Here is a 7834-nt window from a genome sequence, read left to right on the forward strand (position 1 = left end):
TCACTGTGCTACCAAACCCCAAGTATACATAGGTTTGAAGGTCAACACGGCTACACCTACAGAAGAATCTTGAGGACAATAGTCAGTTACGTAAAACATTAGGACAGCTTGTGGATTAGTGCGCCAAACTACGGGGACAGAGTGGAAGAAACAATTTAATTCAGCTTATACAAGGAATCCGGAAAACGAGAATGGAAGCGAATCCTGGCATGAGTATGAACTGAAAGTAGGAAACTTTTTGAAAGAAAAACTGAACATGGAAAATGCTGATGACGAGCGAGCCCACAGATTACCGGACAGAACTACGAATAACAAGCAAAGGCGGGTGATTGTCAAGTTTTTATCGCACAAAATTCGTTTGGTCATTGTGCAGAGAACAAAATATTTGCTGAAAGACTCTGAATTCAAAGTTACAGAAGATTTTTCGCCATTGGTACGTAAAAAGCTATGATATCTTTTTCCGTATTTGCAGCGAGCGAAAGAAGAGAACAAGACGGCAACATTGATATACGACACTCTTCTCATTGAGGGGGAAGGGTTTAAGTTAGATGAAACTATCTATATTTCTTGTAAATATCTAAGAATTCGGCCGGCCCACTACAGGTTTGCCATGCAAGCAATTGGCGTTCAAAAGAAGCAAATGCATCATTGTCGACAGTTTCTTGGAATGCAAATAGTCTTTAAAAATTTCAGATGGTGGAGTTTTGATATAGTTGGTATCTGTGAAACATTTGCAACCTCTATGCCAGACTTTGTTTCGTTCTCTCCCGGATATCACATCTTCTCAACATTTCAAAAGCGCACTGTAAATGTTGGTAAATTTTCTGGGGGGGGGGGGGCGTTAGTATTTGTAAAGTCAAATTTACTTCATTATGCTGAGAAAATGTGTAATGTTGATGGTGCTTTTTCTTTTGTTTAAAAAAACATGAGCTTTTAATCAGCCCAGTGACATCATTCTTTGTATGGTTTACATCTCATCAGAAGGTTCCTCAATTTACAGCCAAGGCGATCTAAATTGGGCGACTTGCTTGGAGAATTGCATGAATGACATTCTAATACTTGATTTGGAAACGTAGCCATTTGGCTCGCTAGAGCAAGTAGATTGCTAAACTTTTACACGATGTCTCTCTTGCCAGTAAATTCTTTTCTATAGGCCTACAGGATATAGGCCTATATAGGCCTACACACCGACTGTGTGTGTAGACATGAAGGGATAGACACCGGTGCTGTCTGTAGACCCCAAACAGAGGAACGAACACGACGCTGCACTCCCATCATCTTGTCATCTCAAAGCTTTGGCAGCTTATAAATTTCTTGTTTCACTTATTTAAAAGCTTAACCACAGTCGCTCGTTTGCTCCAATTCCTCCCTGCGCCTACGCGCCTCATAGACGTATGTATATACACGTAACGGTGTATCACACATCTATGGGGCGTGAAGGAGCAAAACGGATTTAGCGCAAACAAGCGATTGTGGGATAAGACAGCAAATAAATCACCGTAAAGAAAAAACTTGGGATCTTCAATTTAACTACACTAAACAGCATAAATCGTCTACAAAAACGACAACATGTGACCATTAAACACCGAAATTACTCTGTTCCTTGTGGGCATGCACTGTAATGCACGCGATCTTGTCCCTGGGGATACCTGTACATTTTTTGGCAAAGATAGGGTGCTTCAAAATGACATTCTGTGCGTAACAAAGATTATACGGCCCGCGAAATTCAAAACAGACTATCGTCGGAAACATGACAACATTGAGGTAAGCGACCCTTTCAATCGTTGAAACCCTTTGCAGAAATAGCATTTGTCATTTACCAAGTGTGGGTCACGTTCATTTGTCGATATGCTCGCGGACGATATCTACCTAACATACGTCGTATTTCACGTACGTCACTGACAATAGCATTGCCACCATGACATCTGTGCCGCGAAATGCAAACGCGCCATCTTTTTTCAGCTTGTGTGACTGTTGCTGAGGGAGTTCCTTTTAATCTTTAATAGTAGAAGTGAGTTTATTACCGTCTATCTTAGTGATTGTATACGAATACCCGATACGAATGCGTTAAGTTTCTATGTCTGCTTGTCTGTATGTATTACGTATTTTGTGTGGGGCAGGCACATGGCACATGAATGAAGTATCGCAAGTGGCATGCTGCCCCCTTTTGATTGTCGACTAGAGGCCAATACGGTATCCCGTGTCGCTAAAATGTCTGTCCATCTGTCCGTCTGTAAACAGATTGGTCTCTTCAGAAAATTTAGGGGTGGCCGATTTGATTTCTGGGGAGGGGAGCTGGAGGAAATGGGTAGGCCTATGGCGACAATTTTGTTTTTTACCAACCCTGGCAGCAAACTTTTTTTCAAGAGGTTGCTTCAAAGCAAGCTTTTACGAGTAGAGTCAAAGCAAATTTGTTTTTCGAATTACAAGATAATTTGGGCAAGATTGAGCCTTTTTTAACATTTAATTTTTAATTTTTGGTAAACAATAGCGCCATTACCATAAAGATTGCCTTATTGTTATGCAAATTAGGTGCCACATGTGAATGGTATATTAGCTAGACCTTATATGTGTTGCTTACTTTTGAGCTGATATCTTGCAATGTCTATTTTTCATTATTTTGTCGTTTTCTTTAGTTTTGTTTTCTTCAGTATTTTGATCATATCAGGAAGATTACAAATCTTATCTGTACATTTCCAGTCATTTTTTTTAAGTACACCACCAAGGCAATGTCAACAAATACGACTGAAGACTAAGTTGAAGCAATTACACACCAAATGAATATGACAAATCATACATATTTACTGAGACATGATTGGCAGATCTATATACTTTTCTTCATCATGAAATATCTGATCAGATGGCATAAAACATGACATTGACATTCACCAGTTGTTTTGTTTTCTAGTAAAATTTGAGACAAATGTTAAACTTTAATAGACATACATCTATTAATAAAGAGTTACAGCTTTATGATGGGATTTGTTTATTGATTTCAATCACTTTTATAGACTTGACAAACATTCTCATGTTTATTCTAACAATGGCAGCATTGCATTAATTGCACGGTACAGTAGGGAGTGCAGCAGCAGAATACAAGTATACATCTATGTATGGTCACTCTGTATGCACGGTCACTCCACACAGAGTGATTGTGATTCATGCTACTGAGAAGAGGTTTCTGCTTCTATAGATAAGAAATTTAAAAATGGCACCATAGGCGCAGCTCCAAAAACAAAGCAGGGTTCTCAAAAATTTTTGAAGTAGGCGGAAAATTCAGAAAAGTAGGCGGTTAGCTTCTGTGTGCAACCAGAATCCCTGGGCGGGCGGGGGAGACAGTTCTGAGCAATTTCATGCATTCTTATACAGTGTATAAAAGGCTATTCCAACATACACACAGGGGGAGGGTTTCCTGTGTGCAAGAAATTTTTAAAATTTGAAGGCATTTTGGAGTAATTTCATGCATTATTGTACTGTACGGAAAGACCATTTCAGCATGAGAGTGTTAAGGATTATTTTTAAATTTGAAGACATTTCTGAGCAATTTCATGCATTCTTATACAAGTGTATAAAAGGCTATTTCAACATACACAAAGGGGGAGAGGGTTTCAGGGACGGGGCCCCGTCCCTGTGTGTGGGCAAGAAATTTTTAAATTTTGATGACATTTTGGAGTAATTTTATGCATTCTTGTACAGTATTTAAGACCATTTCAGCATACAGAATAATTCATTATCATTGCCAATTACAACATGTTTTCAAGGGATAAAGTTTAAAAAAGTCAGAAAAATTAAGTTGATAAGCTTATCACTCGGGCCTGTCAACTGCATTCAGTTGACATGGATAATAGCAAAATTTCACCACACTGTTGTGTAGAATTATGTTTAGCTCATGACTTGAACAAACATTTTGAAATACATCATAGAATAGGGGTTTTCACAACCCAGAAAACGATCCGCTAGAATCCTGACCAGCCTGGCTGCACAAAGTGTTTTACTGATTTAAATAAACTTGATTGAAGATACAGTAAAATCAAAGAGTTTATTCAATTCAATGAATTATAGGAACACAATTTTCAGTGATTTTAATTCACTGTACTTATTTCACAATAAAACGAATCCGCGAGCTGATTATTTTTTGCTGATGTTGAATATAATTGAAAATGAAAGCTAAATTTCAGTGTTCATGTTTGATAAAACCTCAAACTAACGACATGAACGCCAGCCTATACTACACCGTGTGTGTACAAAGCACCGGTAGTCAGTACACACAACGCGATATCGGTCGACCTGAAATTTGACACTGTGATCGACGTAGCGTTTCAAAAGTACGAAAAGTGAGACCAAGTAATTTTTTGTTTATTTAGATTTGATCTAAACCTCCCAAAACCAACAGACAAAGTTAGAAAATCAAAGTTTCGAGCGTCGACTTTCTCTTCCGCGATGCACACAACCACGGCCCTCCACAAAACGCGATGTCGATCGACTTGAGTTGACATCGTGATCGACCATGGATAGATTGACGTGGCGTTTCGAAAGTATGAAAAATGAGACTCAGTAACTTGTGGTCGCTTTAGATTTGATCAAAAACCTACCAAACCCATCAGACTAGGCCCTACTCTTACGCAGAAAACCAAAGCTCTCGAGCGTCGACTTTCTCTTCCGCGTTTGAGCGAAACAAAAGTCGGCTTCATTCGGAAATGGTCGGCTATTCGCGGGCATAACGTAATTGTATGTTAGTCCAATTTTCGGCTATACCCGATGTGAACGTCGGAATAATTCGGGCTGTGATCGGGCGAGCGAGGTTGACCTCGAGAGCGATTCCTAGTCACGGTGTACAGTACAACATGTTCGCTGATTGCGGTACTACAGTGATAGCAACAAGTTCACCGCGTAAATTGCTAGACTACATATAGCCACATCGGCACTTCTGAAATATTATCTGCGGCTTGCAAGACCACCAAAAAATCTAATTATTGTTATCAAAACCAGAATTTCCGGGCCAGAGAGCGAAACAGTGTTGAAAAGTAGCCGGCCAAAATACGAAAGTAGCCGGTCAATTTGGCCGGCATCCGGCTAAAAATGAACACGCTGCAATGTAATTCTGTTTTCAAATATTCTTGTTCAAAACTGCCAGAAACCTTGAATGCTGTTTTCCCACCCTGGGGTGCATAACAGCAAATTTTTTGCAGCCTTCCTTGAAGCAATTTTTTTTTCTTTTCTTTCTGCAGAGAAATTTTTTCCAACATTTGGCCAGCAACAGTTTTATTTTTGAAAATCCCCCTCCCCCCGAAACCAAATGGGCAACCCCTTACCCACCAGATGACAATTTCAATGGAAAACAAAAAGCTATCACACCTCCATAACAACAAAGGCAATCCCAGGGATTGCCGAAAGCGCCTTTAGTTTAAAAAAATTGGTCAAGATGTTGTGCACTTTGGTACATTATTATGGCCATGTTTATGACAAATTTGCACCAAATTACAGTTTTAGATTAAAACAAAGCGTGGGGGAGGGGAAGGGTGTAATAAAAATGATTTTGTTCAGTACTCACCAGACGCCACAGTCTACTGATAAATTTTAGTCACTAGACCAATGGGGATTTTACACTAGACCATGACCTTCATCTTACAGATAGCTCTTGCAATCTTTACTTAAAAGGCCTAGAGGGAATTGGTCAGCAATAATCTAATAGTGCTTTTTCTCAATTATATCCAGGCAGCGCCACTTGAGACAAACTGCTAGTAACATCCAGGTGACATTATAGAGATGAATAGGACAAAGATAACAGGACTGTCCATTCTGCCAAGTTGGAAGCAAAGGTAATGTTAGAGATGTACTGAGAAATAACTGTTAAAGAGAAAAATTGATATATATATATATTTCCTTTTCAATATCTAGACCAGTAGGTACAGATGAAAGTGTTAACTGAAACTTGTCAAGAAAAGCAGCAACATTTGCGTTAACATATTTTGTTTACACGTCAAATATTTACATTGATCAGAATTTTGGCATTCATGCCATGTGTAAAATTCCAGATTAAAAAATGTTTCAATGCCCAGTTTAAAGTAGACTTGCAACAAATTCTTGCAAAAATTTTTGAGTAACTTCTTTTATTATTTTTCCTCAATTATGTATTGATGACGCCACTGGGGAGGAACTGTCTGATGGATGAAATTGCTGGTCCAGGTATAACTTCCATGTGTTGGACTGTGCATCCTTTTAAGTCCAGTGAAAGGTAATTTCAGAGACTTCTTAAAAATCATAATTGTGTTAGAGTTGCATCACTGATCAAAATCACAATAATCTAAATAGCAATTGTTCATGTATGGGAGAATTATGTTTCCTGATCAGGACAAGGCACAGGAGAGATCTTGACAAACTTTTGTGCACAATTTCCACAGAATAAAAGTTTCCACCATTCAAGGCTGAACTAATTACTGTGTACCAGTAGAGTACTGTTGGCCAATGTAGAACCATTCAATATGCCAGTCTTTGAGCATAATGTGAAATATTGTCAGATAAGGCAAAATTTTCAGGCCCCTGTTTATTTTGAGCCAGAACAAATTTTGAGTGTGCAACTTGATCGAGTATCAACTCACTTGTAAAATGTAAGAATTAGACATTTTTTTAGCTCCCATAGCCATATGTATATATGGCAATGGAAGCTATTCTTAAAGGCTAGGGAAATGTCTGTATGTATGTATGTCTGTATGTCTGTATGTCTGTACGTCTGTACATCTGTATGTCTGTATGTCTGTCCGTCAACATCAAAAACTCCAAAACCGCTGTACATTTCATCTTGATATTTGGTGTGTACATGGATGATGGGCTGTAGATGAGATTTTGTTCAAATGAAGTTGTCATTGCCAAAAATATGCAAATTAAGTGAAAAAATGTAAAAACAGTCAAAATTGAAAAAACTCAATAACCACTGAGCAGATTACATGAAAAATTAGCATGTAAGTACTTTGAGCTGACATGAAATGATTGTGCACATCTTGGGTCAGTATCTTGGACTTGCTATTTTTCATGAATTTTTTTGTAATTTTCTCCCATTTTTGGTCAAAAAATCTCCTGCTCTGAAACCACAAGTCCGATTGATTTGAAACTTGGTATGGAAGTGCATAGGAGTGACCTTTCCCAAATTTGGGCAAATCGTGGTGAAATTTGCATATTTTTAGTTTACACGTCCATAGACTCCCATGTAAAAGGCAGATCTCCATAGATTCCCATGTATAAGGCCACGAAAAATAAAAATTTAGTTTCTCATCGTATTCATATTGCAAAAAGGATGCAGTGACACAATTTTTAGTCCCACAGATGAAGTCCAGTGAGCTTATAGATTGGGTCATGTCCGTCTGTTCGTCCATCCGTAAGTCCATCCGTTCACGCATATATCTCGGATATTTTGACAAAATGTCATGTGACCTTGATGACCTTTGATCTCAAATATACATATTTGTCCATAACTCAGTAACCACAAGTGCTACAGCCTTCATGTATGGTATGATGGGACACCTTATGACGCCACATATTGTACCTCATTAATTATGCACATATCTAATTTTGAGCGAGCCAATAGACCTAGAGGTCTGATTTTTGGTATATAGGGATAACTTAGCAAAACAATTTTTTTGACAAAATGTCACGTGACCTCGGTGACCTTTGACCTCAAATATACATATTTGTCCATAACTCAGTAACCACAAGTGCTACAGCCTTCATGTATGGTATGATGGGACACCTTATGACGCCACATATCGTACCTCATTAATTATGCGCATATCTAATTTTGAGCGAGCCAATAGAGCTAGAGGTCTGATTTTTGGTATAT

The 7834-nt window shown here is 38.5% G+C and overlaps 1 long non-coding RNA gene across 1 annotated transcript in view; it reads left to right on the forward strand.

Moving 5' to 3' along the window:
- The first annotated feature begins 1702 nt into the window (after positions 1 to 1702).
- LOC139146375 (uncharacterized) overlaps positions 1703 to 7834 on the forward strand; it is a 9166-nt gene continuing 3034 nt past the window's right edge. Inside the window, exons 1-2 of the long non-coding RNA XR_011555135.1 lie at positions 1703 to 1764; positions 5716 to 6235. This is a non-coding gene — a long non-coding RNA (uncharacterized lncRNA). The remainder of the gene's footprint in view (positions 1765 to 5715; positions 6236 to 7834) is intronic.

Source organism: Ptychodera flava, chromosome 12, assembly GCF_041260155.1.
Source record: "Ptychodera flava strain L36383 chromosome 12, AS_Pfla_20210202, whole genome shotgun sequence".
Lineage (NCBI taxonomy): Eukaryota > Metazoa > Hemichordata > Enteropneusta > Ptychoderidae > Ptychodera > Ptychodera flava.